Below are 18,951 nucleotides of genomic sequence, written 5' to 3'. Positions count from 1 at the left end.
TCAAGAGGCTACTAGGAGAATGGTTAACGAGTACCTTGAACAACATGCTCGAGAAACCCATTTAGGGAGGTATCGAAGACGTGCCACCCTCAGAAACTGCAACTGCTGCCGATGAACCAAACGCTACATAAACAGGTAACACCCGTACTATTGCTAATACAAGCAACGATGCACTCACGGCCATCTTAAAGAAAATGGAAGAGATGGAAAATGAAAATAAAACACTCCATGACCAGATGAAGGAACATCAAGAGAGGGTTGATAAAATACCAGGCACTCCGAAGTTGTTACCAAAACATGATGTAGGCCGATTCGTCGAACAACCATACAGTGAAGGGGAAGCTCCCCATTATATTCCAAAGACCTTCAAAATGCCACCATATTTGAAAATATACGATGGGACCACGGACCCAGAGGATCACTTAATCCATTACGTTACCGCGGTAAAAGGAAATGACCTATCAAAAGAACAGGTACCGTCTGTGCTGCTGAAATATTTCGGTGAAATTATGACGGGGGGAGCATTGAAATGGTATTCCCAACTACCAGCACGATCAATATCTATGTTCGAAGAGATGGAAGATAAATTCGCCACCGCTCATGCGGGAGCGAAAAAGGTCGAGGCTAGGGTCAATGATATTTTCGCCGTCAGGTAAATGACGGGCGAGAGACTTCGAGATTTCCTAGCCCGATCAAAATAGTAAGGATGAGCCCACCGAATGTGTTAGAAGGGATAGCGGTAGCAGCCTTTCAAAATGGGTTAAACAGAAACGGGTCAAAAGCAACCAAAAAACTACTCAGTAGACTCATGAAGTACCCCCTACCAACGTGGGAAGAAATCCACAATGCCTATTGAGCCGAAGTGAGGGCAGACGAGGATGACCTAAACGGCCCGCTTCAGCAATTAATATCGGTCCATACCGAGATGAGGAGAGATCGACGAAACGATGGGCGAAGGGATCAACTACCACGTTTCAATCGAGAAAGGCATCAGCCTTATATCCGAACACCCAATCCACCTCCTCCATGACATGCGGATGTCGCGCCTCCACACATCGCATCCCTGTGCAATGAAAGAGGTATGCCTCCATTGCTATCTGCTCATAACTGTTGCGTTTCCCCTTCAGAGATAGTGTACGCACTGGAAAAGCTTGGTACGAAGGTGCAGTGGCCGCAAAAGGTGAAATCGGATCCGAGCACTAGGAGGTCGAACGTCCTATGTGAATTCCACCAGGAGAGAGGACACAAGACCGAAGACTGCATAGGTCTGCGGCAAGAAGTCGTAAGGATGTTAAACCAGGGATACCTAAAAGAACTGCTGAGTGATAAAGGACGGGCCAGCTTCGCTCGTGGGCGCGACCAAACTCAAGGACCTCCAAAGCCGCCATCACTAGCTCATACCATACAAATGATCATTGGAGGCGGCGACGATACGGTAATCAACCATGTGAAATTCACCACCACACATAAACTCAATCGGGCAGTTGCTTACGAATGGTATGATGACCTCGAAGATAGTATCATCTTCGATAAGTTGGATACTGATAGTTATCTTTCCCTCACTATGATGCTTTGGTTATAACTTTACGCATCGCGGATACTGATGCGAAAAGAATAATGATTGATGACGGAAGCAGCGCATGTATTGTTCACCCACGAGTTCTCGTGCAGATGAGACTTGAGGATAAAATAATACCGCATTGCATAACACTAACGGGTTTTAATAATGCAGTGGAGCGAACATCTGGAGAAATAGTGCTACCCGTCCTGGCAGGAGGGGTCATCCTGGAAACAACATTCCACGTCATGAATCAGGAAACAGCCAACAACGCCATCATAGGACGTCCATGGATACACGCCATGCGAGCCATCCCGTCAAGTTTCTATCAAGTAATCAAATTTCCCACCCCATGGGGGATATTCAGCATCCGAGGCTTACTGGGATGTTCTGAATGTTTTTCGAACAACTCATGATTTTGCCCGACTTGATTCCCTTTTTTACTAGCTCCCCCATTTTTAACACATTATTGAAAGGCTTCCCCAGGGCCGGGATCAAATGACTGAAGTAGGTGGGCCCCTAAGCTTGTAGGAAAAGCTCAACCATTTTTTCTTCACCAATCGGGGTATTGACTCGAGCAGCCTGCTCCCTCTATCTAAGCCCAAACTCTCTAAAGCTTTCCTCCAGCTTCTTTTCCATTTTAGATAGGGAGGAGCGGTCTGGGGTAACACCCGATCTGTATTGAAAGTATCAAACAAAATCTTGAACCATGTCACCCAATGTAGACCACTTACCAACATCTTGGCAATTATGCCATTCCAACGCTGCCCCAGTCAGGCTCTCACTGAAGTACGCCATCAACAAATCATCTTTCTCGCCAACACTTCTCATTTTACCGCAATAATCCCTCAAATGGGCTACCAGATCCCCACACCCATCATACAAGTTAAACTTTGGCACTTTAAACCCCGTAGGCAGACGAACATCGGGGGACATAGACAATTCTTTGTAAGACATGCTACCCTGGTCTCCCGTTCCTTGCTTGTTCTTTAAGGACTGTTCTATGCCTTTCAGCCTCCTGGGTATCCCATCTCGCCCCTTTCTTCCTGTGAACTTTTCATTTTCAACATGAGGCTCATCCCTCGGGCCCTGCTTGTATGAGTTGGGAACCTTGTGGGCAACCTTTGAGGGGTAATATTAGGCATCGTGAGCTTTGAGTGGGTGTTCATTGTTGGGGATGGTGGATAAGATAGGAGGGCAATTTTTGGGAAAGGTAATTGGAAGATGAGTGATGGAGCTACTAGGGTGGTTGGGAAAACCATGATAAGCGGGTGGATCTGGAAAGTATGGGGGATCATCTGCACTGTGACCAGTGTTTGGGTAAGGGTAGTATTTAGGAAGCTAGGTGGTGGCGGGGGTGGTGCCTTCCCAGTCATCCAAGCCTGATACATGTCCTCCATGTGTTGTCTTAACATCTTTACCTCTTCAACCAACCCATTGTCCTGTTTAAACAACTGCTTTCGGGCACCGGTATCAACCAACTCAGTTCTGTTGTTATCTGCCATTGCCTTTTGACCTTATGTGTTAGAGAAGAGTTACCACTTTAAAAAATCACAAACCAACCACCCTTCTGCTATGATTATAACAAAATGAAGCCATCACGTTAGCGTTAGGACATTTAACATAAGATAATCTCACTTTATGTGCAATGCACCTAGTCACAGTTATCGGTTCTAAAATGACTTCGAGGGTACAACGGTCAGTTGGCATCATACCAATTTGTTCATTTCAATCCGTTCTTTTCTTTGATTTTCTAGCACCTCTTGGCTTGCCCATTTTCCCTCATTTTTTTTATCATCACTCTTTTCTTTCTCTCATACCTCACATCCCACAATTTCACCTCTTTTTTTTGTTTCCTTCTTTTTTTCTTTTCTTTTAAAAAAATAAAAAAAAATAATTCGATCGAACCCTATGTAGGTTGCCAACGTATCATGATGCCACATGAATTAGATCTTTGCGTAGTTTTGGAAGATCGGGAATAAAGTAAACAAACTAACATTTTCATTTTCTTTTTTTTTTTTTTAAAAAAAAACAGATACTCTATGAGAAATTATCAAGGAAAAACCCTAAAAGAGAAAAATATTTTTTTGATTCTTTTTTTATGAAAGAAATCTAAGGAATAAACCACAGAAAAACATTTTGAATCTTCATTTGATATCCTGACGCAAGATTTCGAAGCAAGCAATGAAAAAGATAAAACATAATGTTTTTGGATTTCAATTTTTATTGCCTAAAGGAAAAATTCTAATGATAAACAAAAGATAAAGTATGCTTTTTTTTCTATGTACAATATCCTAAAGTGCTAATACTAATTTCCCAAAGAAACGCCTCAAAAGAAAATCTTTTTGGATTTTAAAATTAATACCTTAAAAGAAAACTTTTAAAGAGGTACTAAAAGAAAATTCTCTTTTTCTTTTTTTGAATTTTGGTCCCAATATAGTAAAGGAAATATAAAAATAATTTTTATCTTGATATTAATTGCCTAAAGGAAAAACAATCTCAAAGGAATTTGTTTTTATTTTTAGAATTAGTATTCTAAAGAAAACTTATAACGAAAATATAAAAACGCAAAATTCTCTTCTTTTTTTTTAATTTTTTTTTTGGATTTTTGACTTGTAACACATTTCCAAGTGGAAAATAAGAAATACAATAACAAAAGACTATACAAGCTTAAATAGACAATACAAACTCTAACATCACCTAAAAGACTAAATACTACCATACAGGTCTAGAAAATAAAACAAAAACAATTGACTCAAAAACATAATGGCTCCTCGAGCATCTCCTGAATGCAGTGATCCTGGGGTATCTGTCATGCTAAAACTTCGGCAAGTAGATCCACACCTGTATGAAAAAACTTAAACCAACACTATATGAGACAATAACATTCCCTAAGACATATCCAAGACATGATTGAGGCTATTTTTGCAAAATGGCTTATTTGACCAAAAGGTGGCTAGAAGTGCAAAATTTGGCTAAGACCCCGCAAAGCCAAGAACCTAAGATTTACTAGGAAGACCAGACCTTATGTGGGTTGCCTATGTATCCCGCCCCGAGAGACCAGAATCAGGTTTCGCGTAGTTCGGGCAGATTGGATACGACCGAGAATAATAAAAAAAATCACTAATTTATAGAAATCACACATTTGTTTTTGCTTTTTCTTGAAAAATAACGAAACATGCAAAATCTTTTTGGATTTTCTTTTTCTTTTTTTTTTTGAATTTTCAAGTTTTTTTTAACAACATAATTGGGCCCAACTCACTTTATCTTCACACTTCACCCTTTCTTTTGGGGTGTACCTGTCCTAGACGGACCCAACCCCTGTGTTGAGTCCCCTAAGTCAAGTGCACATGATGCAAACAAGCGTTCCTACTAGGGATCCGACATGAAGCTGAGTTATTCTAGATTCAAAACCTGGGTATTTGTTCTAGATTTATATACTCGAACGGACAACTCGAGCCGAGGAGGGGGCTACGTACCGGGAACCAAAAGGCCATCCGGCTTAGTAACTTGTCCGAGCCTCTTTCTTATTTCAAGATATGACACTAACAGAATAAGGAGTCTCGACCAGCGAGCACATCCTCGAAGATGAGAAAAGAAGGGTTTCGTAGCAGTTTATATACAGTTCAGATAATATCAAAACGGTAAAAAGCAGCACTTAGTATATTAGGCCCAAACATGTGAATAAAATTAGATAATAAATAAAGCCAAATACAACAATTATTCTAAGCTCGAATTCTGAACCCTGAACCAGAGATTCTGGGTTCTTTTCCCCAGCAGAGTCGCCAGAGCTGTCACACCTCCTTTTTACCTGCACCCCCCGGAAGAATGTGTAAATGCGTTTTTTCCAACTTAAAGTGACAATCAAAACGGGATTATTTTATTAAAATTCAGAGTCGTCACTTGGGATAATTTATGGTGTCCCAAGTCACCGGTTCAAATTCCGAATCGAGGAAAGAATGACTCTGTATCACTGTCCACGAACCAGAAATCCGGGTAAGGAATTCTGTTAACCCGGGAGAAGGTGTTAGGTACTCCCGAGTTCCGTGGTTCTAGCACGGTCGCTCAACTGTTATATTCAGCTTAATTATCTGATTTTAGTACATGTTCAAACCTATGTGCATTTTCAACCTTAACCGCTTTTATTCATTTTTAGGAAGATTGCAACGTTATTAAAACACATCTTGAACCACATCACATAAATGCACCCGCGGTCCTCGACACATTTTATCCAACGTTGTTGAGATTTGGATTTGGGTCACATAAATGCGCACCCGAGTTTAGGAAGGTAAATTATTAAAATAACGCGCCTAAAGCGACTACGCCTTTCAACTTTGCGAGGGCCATGGAAAATTCAACTAAATGGCATGCCTCGATTTCTAAGAAGTTAAAATAATTAATGGAGGGCCATGGGTTTTGAGATTTTGTTTGGCATGACACGCCTCAACTTAAAGAACTACGGTGTTCATGATTAAGCCTACGCTACTTTGAGGTTCAATGCAAAGATCTTTGTGGAAAACAATGTGGAAAGACATATGATTTATGCAACTTATTCAAATGAAATTGATAAAGTTGGGCCATGACTACCTTAACTCAACCTCAACAAATTAATTGCTCAAAACAATACCAATCGAACTTCAAATCCACATTGATTGTCGACAACATTAAAATATGCTTCAATATTACAAAATAATAGCCACAACATGAAAGCAAATCAAGTAAACGAAAGCAACGATTATAGGTTTTAATCTTTTTCCGACAAATGAGTGAATAGCAATCACATGTCATCAGACACATAATTAGCTCATTCAATCTGACTCAAATGCTCAACTTTGCACACAATTTGACATAGATTAAACAGGGATCAACACAAATTCAAAGCTCGACCTCAATTACAGTACCTTAACAGTGAGAGATCAACAAGAATTAAGCTTCAAAACACCACATATTACGCAAAAATCAAACTCAAAGAATCCATGTTGATTGAGTTCGGTCAATCATTTCCACAAGCACCTTATGTGCATAACTGAAACTTCGTTTCTCTAAGCCCCCATAAAGCTATACCTTAGCCAAAACTTAACTATCGAATTGGGATTCAATAATCACCCAACAATAGCCATTAGCAGTTACACTCTCAAAAACAACAAAAATCTCGACAAGAGATTAACCCAACAAGAATAAAAATGTTGCAGAAGTCCAGGAAGCGGGGAGAAAGGAAGAAGTACCAGCGAGTATATTGAAATACGAGAGAGAAAAGAAAGACCTGAGATGCTTGGAGCTCGAGCTTGCTAGAATTTCGATCGGCGAAGAAGAAGCAGTGGCAGAAAAGATGCTAACTATTCAGTCATCAGTTCAAACGATGCTAATCGAGATTAATGGAGACGAAGCATATACGAACCAAAATTAACAATCGACTGGCCGAGAAAATGAATTGGCAATTCAGAGCATCTGAAATTAAAGCTTCATTTAACTGAAATTTCAGCAATTACACAGTCATAATGAAGTGCCAAACGACGAAAATCGGACCGGATTTGCAACCTCGAACGGACGGAACTTCAGTCGGCGCCGGGGTCATCTTAGGCGTTAAGTCTGGTTTTGATGGGTGTGCTGGGAGACGACAGAGGTGGTGAGGCAGAAAAATTGGAGGGGTCGTTTGTACAGAAACCAACTGGGAGTTCCAGGGAGGGGGTCGTTTCCTGGTGTCCAGCGATTGAGGAAGATCAGCCCATGGTGGGGAGGGGGGTTCGGAGAAGACGACGCAGGGAGGGGGTGTCTGTATGTTCTGCGGCTGAACCTTTAGGTCTTGGTCATAGGTTTTTCATTGTTCTCCATCTTCAGGGTCTGTGATTTTCATTCCAACAGAAGAAGGAGTTTCGTGTGGGGGTCGTTTTGAGAAGACGACCGGTGGGGTGAGGTCTTTTTGAAAAGATGCGCTGATTCCCTAAGTGTAGTCTAGGGTTATTTTAAGACTAGTTTTTGTTATATAGAGGGGTTTTTAGGTTAAGGGGTATGGGCCCAGAACTTATGGGCTTGAAAATTATGGGTTAGGTCAAAAAATTAGGCTTAAAAATGGGTCGCTCGAGCCCAAGTTTCATTCTTTCCTTGCGAACGAGATTAAAAATACGCTCCCATATATTAACTAATCCTACTATTGAAATAATTATTAAAATAAAACTAACCGTTAAAACAAACCTATTTTTGGTATTTTCAAATATCATATTAAGATAAAAATACGATACTATTTTTTTGTATTTTTTAGGATTAAAAATGACTACAAAAAAATTAATGAACCTATTTTTATAATTTTCGTTTTCTTGTAATAAAATAAAGTAAAAGAGTAAAAATGAGTTGGAATAGCTATATTAGGCCTAAATTAAATATTTACGTGCTAAAATATGAAAAATCTTGGGGAGGGTCAAAAATCACATGTCTACATCCAGTATAATATACCGAACTTCCAGTATAATATACTAGAATTCTAGTATAATATACCGGTCACAGCATAATATGCTGAAAGTTCATACACAGGTGGTCCAATCTCCAGTATATTATGCTGGAACTTTCCGCGTGTTGGAGTTCCATCATAATATGCTGGAAGTTCATACACAGGTGCATCGATCTCCAGTATATTATGCTGGAACTTTTCGTGTTGCAGCAAAATAGGGGCTACTTTTCAATGGCTTTGAAACGCTGGCTATTTTTGAATGATCAATCCGAAAGTTGACTAACCCATGTTATTTTTACGTATTTATCGCGCTAGTGGATCCCGAATACCATATGGCAAAGATCACTTTTAGCATGCGATCGAAACTATTTAAATTCGGTAGCCGCAAAAGTGTATAAATTTATATTTTTTTTGTATATAATGTATATATGCACAAAAGAAAATACATATTTTTTTGCTATTATTTCAAGAACAACTATACAATGTCATTTTCCCAATATCATATGTTAATTAACACTAGTCAAATCTTAATGCCTTTTTGTTAGAAATTCGGAGAGAAGAAATACCCTTAATCAACCATTTCCGTTTAAAAACCATGGAGGAAAGCATAATTTCTTCTTTCTTCCAACTTAGCTTACATAAATAAATATAGTGCCCAAGTACCCATAGGAATTATTCTAGTATGTACCTAGTCTAGAATATGTATAATAATTTATTTTAGACTTCTATTTTTCCTTAGTTCATGAATTAAACCATCCATGTATCCTTAAATTAATTTTTTTAATACAAGAGCTAGGTAAAGTCGTGTACTTAGAGATAAATCTAGTTTATTTTCTCACTGTAAACAAGAATTTCACGAATCTAGTTTATTTTATCATTGTAAACAAGAATTTCACTGTACTGTTTGTTGGAGTAAAAATAACACAGCCGTTGATTTTGGATTAAGTTTTGATAGAAGTGGACAAGTTCTATGGTCATCACTTGTTTTAGAAATGAATTCTACGTTTTGAGGCCTTAAAAACTTCTTTTAGCATTACCTCGATTTGCGTGCGCAGTCCGGGCGCATAGCCGGAAAGCCAATATGTGAAAATCTGTGATAAATGATGAATTTTGACTTTCAAATGAATTAATATGACTTCGATCAATATTTTAGGTAAACGGACTCGGACCCGTGATTTGACGGTCCCAGAGGGCCCGGAATCGAATTTCGAGGTCCCAAGCACGAGAAATGAATTTTTAAAGAAAATTATTTTATGGAATATGATTGAGTTTTTGGAAATGATACGTGTTTAGAACTTGATGGTATCGGGCCCGTATTTTGGTTCCGGTGCCCGGTACAAGTCTTATATGTGATTTAAGATAAGTTTGTGAAATTTGATGATAAACGGACTTGAAACGACGTGAATCGGATCGTATTTGAGAAAATTGAAAAATTTGAAGTTCTTGAGAAATTTCATGATTTTGATGTTAAATTTATAGTTGTTGATGTTATTTTAGTGATTTGAAAGCACGAGCGAGTCTGTATGATATTTTTAGGTTGGTCTGCATGTTTAGGTTGGACCCCCGATGACTCGTGTGAGTTTTGGATAAGCCACGAGGTGGATTTTGGACTTGAGGAATTGCAGACTTTCAGCTGTTGCATTGCAGGTTTACAGGCTTCGCATCTCGCAAATGCGAAGGCCTTGTCGCAAATGCAAACAATGGCCCAGGCCAGCTACCTCGCAATTGCGAGGAAATCTATTGCAAATGCAATGCCTCTCCTCTTAGCCAGTCGTCGCAAATGCGACGCATTCTTTGCAATTCCCAACTCGCAAATGCGAGAAGTTGTTCGCAATTCCCAACTTAGCGGAAGTGTGGGTTCGCAATTGGGACCCTTGGTCGCAATTCCCATATCTGCAACCTGCAATTTTATAACTTAGCCGAAAATCTCCCATTTTTCACAATCTTTCAAAAGCAAAACACTTTTGGGCGATTTTTCAAAGACAACTTCTCTTCCTAATCGATTGTAAGTCAATTCTAACTCTTTTTCTTCAATCATTAACATCTTTTCACATGATTTCAACTCAAAATCAATGATTTTCATGGGGAAATTGGGTATTTTGGTTAGAACCTAGGTTTTTAAAAAATTGGGGATTTGGACCTCGATTTGAGGTCTTATTTCAAAACAAATTATATATTTGGGTTCGTGGGGGAATGGGTAATCGGGTTTTGGTTTGAACCTCGGGTTTTGACCATGTGGGCCCGGGGGCAATTTTTGACTTTTTGGGAAAAACTTTAGAAAACTCATTTTCATGCATTAGGATTGATTCATTTAGCATTTATTGATGTAACTAAGTAACTTGTGGCTACATACTAGCGAATTAGTGGTGGTATCACGAGGTAAAGCGATAGTAGAGACTTGAATTGTGTTCGTGGCATCGAGATAAGTGTTTGGTCTAACCTTAGCTTGAGGGATTAAGAGTCGTGTCTTATTTGCTACGTGTTAATTGTGGATTATGGCGTATAGGTATAGTGACGAGTATCTATACGTCGGTATCAAGCATGCCCGTGAGTCTTGTATTGTAATTGTTATGACTCTGTTGTGGTTTATTGCGCTTCACATGTTATTATCATTACTGTTCCCTTGCCGGGATGTTATTATCATTATTGTTCCCTTGCTGGGATGTTGTTTTGATATTATTGTTCCCTTTCCGGGATGTTGTTGAAATATAATTATTTTCTTGCCGGGGTTCTTTTGTGATTGATGTTGATTTGTATATAGGATGGGGTGACACGCCGCCACGAAAATTTATGAAATGGGAGCGGATTGCACACCTGCAATGAGATATGTGAAATGGGAGCGGGTTGCACGCCTGCAACAAGATATGTGAAATGGGAGCGGGTTGCACGCTTGCAACGAGATATGTGAAATGGGATAGGGTTGCACGTCTGCAATGAGATATTTGAAATGGGATCGGGTTGTACGCCTACAACGAGATATGTGAAATGGGTTCGGGTTGCACACCTGCAACGAGATATATGAAATGAGATCGGGTTGCACACCTGCGACGAGATACATGAAATGGGATCGGATTGCACGCTTGCAACGAGATGTGAAATGAAAGTGAACTCTGCATTTGTTTTCCCTTTCCGTGTTAGTAATTGGATTTTGGTTTCTTTATATTCTCCTGATATTTTGTTGTTATATGTTATTCTCCGATGCATGTTTCCCCTTCCAATTTTAATTGCAATTATCTGCTTCTATTTCCGTTGTTTATGATATAACTGCACATGTTTATTTGATAGTCTGGTCCTAGCCTCGTCACTACTTCGTCGAGGTTAGGCTAGACATTTACCAGCACACGGGGTCGGTTGTGCTGATACTACACTATGCACTCTTTTGTGCAGATCCCAGTGTTGTAGACTTCGGACCGCAGTAAGGTTGTTGTCTTCAGTCCAACAGGCGACCCGAGGTAGTCCTGCAGGCGTCCCCGGGCCTTGGTGTCACCTCCTATCTTTCCTTTATCCTATTTCCTTTACTCATTTCAAAAACAATGTGTATTTTATCTTTCAGACTTTGTATGTAGTATTCTTAGACCGTCTGTGAAGCTGTGACACCAAATTATGGGTAGAGTTGTATTTAGACTTCTGCAGTTTATATTAAGGTTAATTATCAGATTTTGTCATCCGATTAATTATTTTCGCTATTTGCATGATATCTACTCATCACTGATAATGGTTTAAAAGTGGGAAAAGTTAAGTAATTAGAATAATTTGGCTGGCCTAACTTTCACCAGTATGCGCTATCACGGTTTTCGAGGGTGAGAATCCGGATCGTGACAATTTCTGAAGCCGAACAACATAAATTGAAGTTGATTTTGATAAAGTTTATGATACCAAACAGTACCCCAAAACTAACGCAATTTTAAAAATATCGTAAAGTATCAAAGCACAAATATCGTTAAACGAACAACATTGGCGAGAAGTTTTATTTTGTGTCTTATACAACTGACACTAGTTGTATGAAGCTCCTTTTTATCTTACAAATTTGTGTACCTCAATCTTACACTTCTGGATCCATATAAATTTGGGTCCACGGGAATGTAAGATAAAAAAATTGCATCATATGAACACAAAATAAAATTTTCCAACATTGGCAGACTACCCTATAAACCTACTGGAAAATGTTGAATAGTTTAACTGCTGGACATCCAAAAAGGTGGGAAGTTTGAAGGATATGACAGTGTCGAAATTACTGTACCAAAAGACAGGTACGCTAATCGCTGCCAATGGTCAAGACATATCCATGCTTCAAGTACGTACGTGTCGATATTTCCTTTGCTACTTTAGGTTTTCAGAAAGGATTTTCTATTATTATACTCCTATAATCTATACTTCAGGTTTTCAAATCATGTTTTCAAATCATGTTTGTTGTAGTTAATTACTACTCCTACTATCTATTACTATTGCAAGTAACTTAATCCAATGATATTATAAAAATATTATATACTATTAATGTCAAACATTAATTGTGCAGTGACATATATAGGCGTACATTTTTTTACACCTATCTCTTTTTTTTTTTTTTGGTAAAAGAGATAGATATTCTATTAAACAAACATATGCGTATAGAGATTTTCGTGCTCAGGTTACACTACATAAGGTAAACCATTACTACTACTAGCTATATTGTTTATAGTTTTAGCAAGCAAGTTACTAATACAACATCTCAAAATATTGTGACTACTGACATAACTTCTAGTTTCACACACTGCAGGTTGTACTTGCAAGTCATATGTACAATGTGGTAGCAAGCGAGTAGTAGATACACCAAGCTTGTCCTCATCCCATATCTTACTAACAAAAAGTGGTGGTTCAGCAAAAGTCTGCATAGTAGAGTCTCCATTCAAAAAGCTTCCTGTATTTGCTAGTCGATCTGCTAATCTATTCTGCTCTCTGTACGCATGGCTTACTGATAGATCATGTAGCTGTCTCAGTAGGTGTCTGCAATCATTTAGTAGATTAGCATGTAGTATATTATTATTCTGGAGTAGGCTAAGTACCTCTTTAACGTCAATTTCCACTTGAATTGGTGTTAAATTGTGTTGTACCGCCAACGTAAGTCCCTGTAATAAAGCAAGTATTTCTGTGGTAATAGGCGCTTGAGAGAGTACTGTACCTGAGAAGCCCAGTATCCAATTTCCCTCATGATCTCTAAATATTCCGCCAATACCATTTTTATTAGTGTGTTGTGAATGTGCTGCATCAATATTTAATTTATATATGTTAGGTTCTGGAGGAATCCATTTTAGTGGTACTCTAATCCTTTTTTTAATTTTATGTGACGAGGTGACTAGATAACAAAATTCAGTCGCTTGTTGCGTGGTGAAATTTTTATTAATGAGATCTTGCTTGGCCTCATACATATTTTTATTTCTAGTTATCCAAATATTCCAAAGACGTAATGGAAAATAAGTGCGCCTATTTAAGTTATAAGGAAATTTTTTTTGACTATAATTTACTAGAGGAATTAACCATTCCTGGGGTGTGTTATAAGTTAACAAAGTATTTATATAACTCCCCATGCCCAACGTATTCCAGAAATTTTTTGCATTCGTACATGTAAGAAACAAATGATTTAAGGATTCTTCTTCTTTGTGACAGTAAGTGCATTCTGCGTCATTAGTGATGTTAAGATGGTGTAGGTATTGCAAGGTTGGTAGTCTATTATGGTTAAGTAACCAAATGAAATATTTAATTTTAGGATATATTGGCAGGTCCCAAATCCATTTGAAATGGACAGTGGTACTATTTTCATTTTTAACTTGATTATGTAGAGCTTTATAGATAGAATTTACCGTAAATTTCCAATCCCTAGTTAATGCCCAGAAAATATGGTCAGCTTCGCAATTGTACTTGGAGATATAAGTGCTCCCAATTACATTTCTTAATTCCTCCGGGAACTAGAAAGGGAGGTTGTTCCAGTTCCAACTATTGCACTTGTAAATTGAACTAATATTATTATTAAGATGTGAACTTGGTAATGGGCCACTTATTAAAGAGTGAACTGTTAGGTCAGGCTTTATCCACGTATCATCCCAGAATTTTATATGCTCACATGTACCAATTTTCCACTGTAATCCTATTTGGCAAGATTTTCATCCTTTTATTATGTTACGCCAAATAGTGGAGTGATTTGTGGCGGAACATAAAGAAACATATTTATTAATCAAAACTTGAGCCCATACACCATCTCTCTTAAATTGAAGTTCTTCGTTTTAACCCAAAAAAAAACTGTTCGTTGTTATCATAATTTGGCAACCTATATATGCAAACCTTTTACGACTAATTAAAATATAATGATGGAATACAAATTATTTACATCGTCGAAATATAAATTAAATCCATTTAGTATTCCTTTGGTTCTCGACATGACATTCCTATATACGTCGTCCTCAAATCTAGGCAGTTCAGTAGGGTTTCCGTCAGAGGCGGACCCAGAATTTCGAAAATATGAGTGTACCATTAATATTTCAGGAAAACTAAAATAAAATGATGCGTTGCTGTCAAAAAAAAAAAGGGAAACAAAGGCTAAAAAATAAGAAATTAAAGTAGTGATTTTCACTATAAATCTTCCTGATTTGGAAGGGAATAGTAGTATTTTGAAGGGAATCGATCCATGACTTTAAGTTAGTAAGAAATAAGGGGCCAAAATTAGTGAACCACTTATCCTTTTTTGACCACGGGTGCCATCAAATAATAATAAGTCAATTTTCGCAAATTATGTATATAAATTGATATAGTCGGAGGACCACGACTTCACGTGAACCACGATTTACACCGTGGATCCACCCTTTGTTTCCGTCATGAACACTCTCTTAGTCTTTATTTGTACCTTGTAGGATAAGCAAGGGTGTTCGTGGGTCAATATATATAATATTAGGGGGTATACATGGACCAGGTTTGTTCGGGTTTTATCAAAACTAAACCAAACCAGTTATATTGGTTTGGATTGTTTTGGTTTTGTCAGATTTTTGGGTTTTTTTTATTACGTAAATATTATTTCAATCTTGCTTTATTAAAGTTATAGATAAAGAAAATGGAAGAGTTGAAAAATGAGAACAAAACACTCCGCGACCAGATGAAGGAACATCAAAAGAGGGTTGATAAAATACCAGGCACTCCGAAGTTGTTACCAAAACGTGATGTAGGCCGATTCGTCGACAACCATACAGTGAAGGGGCAGCTCCCATTCTATTCCAAAGACCTTCAAAATGCCGCCATATTTGAAAATATATGATGGGACCATGGACCCGAAGGATCACTTAATCCATTACGTTACCGCGGTAAAAGGTAATGACCTATCAAAAGAACAGGTACCGTCTGTGCTGCTGAAAAGTTTGGTGAAACTCTAAGGGGAGAACGTTGATATGGTATTCCCAACTACCAGCACGATCGATATCAACGTTCGAAGAGATGGCAGATAAGTTCGCCACCGCTCACACGGGAGCGAAAAAGGCCGAGGCTAGGGTCAATGATATTTTCGTCGTCAGGTAAATTACGGGCGAGGGACTTTGGGATTTTCTAGCCCGATTCAACAGAGTAAGGATGAGCCTACCGAACGTGTTAGAAGGGATGGCGGTAGAAGCCTTTCAAAATGGGTTAAACAGAAACGGGTCAAAAGCGACCAAAAAACTACTCAGTAGACTCATGAAGTACCCCCTACCACGTAGGAAGAAATCCACAACACCTATTGCGCCGAAGTGAGGGAAAACGAGGATGACCTAAACGGCCCACTTCAGCGATTAACATCAGTCCATACCGAGACGAGAAGAGATCGACGAAACGATGGGCGAAGGGATCAACTACCACGTTTCAATCGAGAAAGGCATCATCCTTATATCCGAACACCCAATCTGCCTCCTCCACGACATGCGAATGTCGCGCCTCGACACACACCACCCCTCCGCAACGAAAGAGGTATGCCACCATTGTTATCTACTCATAACTTTTGTGTTTCCCCTTCAGAGATAGTGTACGCACTGGAAAAGCTTGTCATGAAGGTGCAGTGGCCGGAAAAGATGAAATCGGATCCGAGCACTAGGAGGTCGAACGTCCTATGTGAATTCCACCAGGAGAGAGGACACAAGACCAAAGACTGCATAGGTCTGCGGCAAGAAGTAGTAAGGATGTTAAACCAGGGATACCTGAAAGAATTGTTGAGCGATAAAGGACGGGCCAGCTTCGCTCGTGGGCGCGACCAATCTCAAGGACCTCCAAAGCCTCCATCACTAGCTCATACCATACAAATGATCATTGGTGGCGGCGACGATACGGTAATCAACCATGTGAAATTCACCACCACACATAAACTCAAACGGACAGTTGCCTACGAACTGTATGACGACCTCGAAGATAGTATCATCTTCATAAGTCGGATACTGATAGTTATCTTTCCCTCACTATGATGCTTTGGTTATAACTTTACGCATCGCGGATGCTGATGTGAAAAGAATAATGGTGGATGACGGAAGCGGTGCATGTATTGTTCACCCACGAGTTCTCGTGCAGATGAAACTTGAGGATAAAATAATACCGCATTGCATAACACTAACGGGTTTTAATAATGCAGTGGAGAGAACATCTGGAGAAATTGTGCTACCCGTCCTGGCAGGAGGGGTCATCCTGGAAACGACATTCCATGTCATGAATCAGGAAACAACCAACAATGCCATCATAGGACGTCCATGGATACACGCCATGCGAGCCATCCCGTCAAGTTTCTATCAAGTAATCAAATTTCCCACCCCATGGGGGATATTCAGCATCCGAGGCAAACCACGCACCGCCCAAGAATGCAACCGGATTGCCCAAGATTGCACACACACCAAACAACTAAAAGGGGCAAGTGTGGAGGCATAACAATCAGCCATGTCGGGAACCAAACCCGACGTACAAGTAGAAGCCATCAAAGACCCAGACATCGTAGATACTTGGTAGGCAACCATAGAAGATATCGATCCCGTCCAATTGGACGATATCGACAATACAAAAAAGGCTTATGTTGGACACAACCGCTCTGAACCATGTAAATATCATGAGTTTTTAACTAACAATGCAGATTTGTTTGCTTTTTCCCACTTAGATATGCCAGGAATTCCAAGGGAGATTGCCACACACAGGAGGAATGTCGATCCACTTCATCCGTCGATACAACAAATGAGGAGAAAGTTCAATGCCACCATCAAAGAGGCGGTCGGCGAGGAGGTTGATAAATTACTCGCTAACGGTTCCATCAAAGAGTCAAAATACCCCCAATGGGTCGCCAATGTGGTCATGGTCAAAAAGAAGAATGGGAAATGGCGGATGTGTGTCAACTTCACTGATCTGAACAAAGCATGCCCGAAGGACTCCTTTCCGTTGCCCCACATCGACCAGCTCATCGATGCGACAGTGGGGCACGAGATGCTGAGCTTTTTGGATGCCTACTCTGGTTATAACCAATTCTAATGGCCGAAAAAGACCAAGAAAAGACAACTTTCATCACTCACCAAGGGACATACTGCTATAAGGTAATGCTATTCAGACTCAAGAACACAGGGGCCACATATCAAAGACTAGTCACCAAGATGTCCAAAGAATAGCTCGGCAAGACCATGGAGGTTTATATAGACAACATGCTAGTAAAGTCGACAAAGAAAGAGGACCACATCGGCCATCCGAAGGAGGCCTTTGAGATATTAAGGCAATACAAAATGAAACCAAATCCCGAAAATTGTGCCTTCATCGTAACTTTGGGAAAGTTCCTTGGTTTCCTAGTGTCGCAAAGGGGTATCGAGGTCAATCCGGATCTGATCAGGGCCATCGACGCAATACTAGAGATACTGACTAACAAAATGCAAGCACAGAAATTGACAGGACGAGTAGCCACCCTGTCGAGGTTCATTTCATGGTCCTCGGATAGATGTCACAAATTCTTCATTGTGCTAAGGAAACACCACAGACTGCAATGGAATGAAGAATGCGTCGATGCCCTAAGAAAACTGAAAGTGTATCTGTCTTCACCACCGCTACTCGTCAAAGTAGACCCGGGAGAATGTCTACTTGTGTATCTAGCAGTGTCTGAAGTTGCGGTAAGCACAGTCTTGGTCCGTGAAAACCAAGGTACACAATCTACGATTTACTATATTAGCAAAACCTTAATCGATGCCGAAACAAGGTACCCTCACCTTGAAAAGCTAGCTTTGGCATTAGTCGTAGCTTCATGAAAGATTAGACCATATTTTCAATGTCACCCCATAAAGGTGGTGACAACCTTCCCCCTAAGAGGGATCCTACACAAACTCGAACTATCGGGTAGACTGGCCAAATGAGTCATAGAATTAAACGAGCACGACATAACATACCAACCATGAACTGCCATTAAGTCGCAGGTGATCGCCGATTTTGTCGCTGATTTTAGCACAGAAATACTGCCTGAAGTAGAACAGGAAGCGCTCTGCGCTTCCACGCATACTGTCTTCTGGGTCCTCTACACCGATGGTGCCTCTAATGCCTCGGGATCGGGACTAGGACTCGCCCTCGAAGTCCCTACAGGCGAAGTAATTCGCCAGTCCATACGATGCCCCGAGATGACTAACAACGGGGCTGAGTATGAAGTTGTGATTGCAGGTTTGAAAGTAGCCCTCAAATATGGCGCCCGACGGCTCGTCCTCCATTGCGACTCCCAACTCGTGGTGAACCAAGTCACTAGGACTTTCCAAGTCAAAGAATAGAGATTACAGAAGTACCAGTAAGAAATTCACAAACTACTGCCAGAATTCGATGAATGCCACCTTGACCAGATACCTAGGGCGCGGAATATCGAAGCAGACGATCTCGCCAAACTAGCTACAGCCACAAAAACATCAACAGGGAAAATGTGGCCACCCTCCTCTACTCCGCAATAGACCACGTTGAGGTACATTCT

The sequence above is a fragment of the Nicotiana sylvestris genome, chromosome 4, assembly GCF_000393655.2.
Source record: "Nicotiana sylvestris chromosome 4, ASM39365v2, whole genome shotgun sequence".
Lineage (NCBI taxonomy): Eukaryota > Viridiplantae > Streptophyta > Magnoliopsida > Solanales > Solanaceae > Nicotiana > Nicotiana sylvestris.
Note: the sequence above shows the minus strand (reverse complement) of the source record.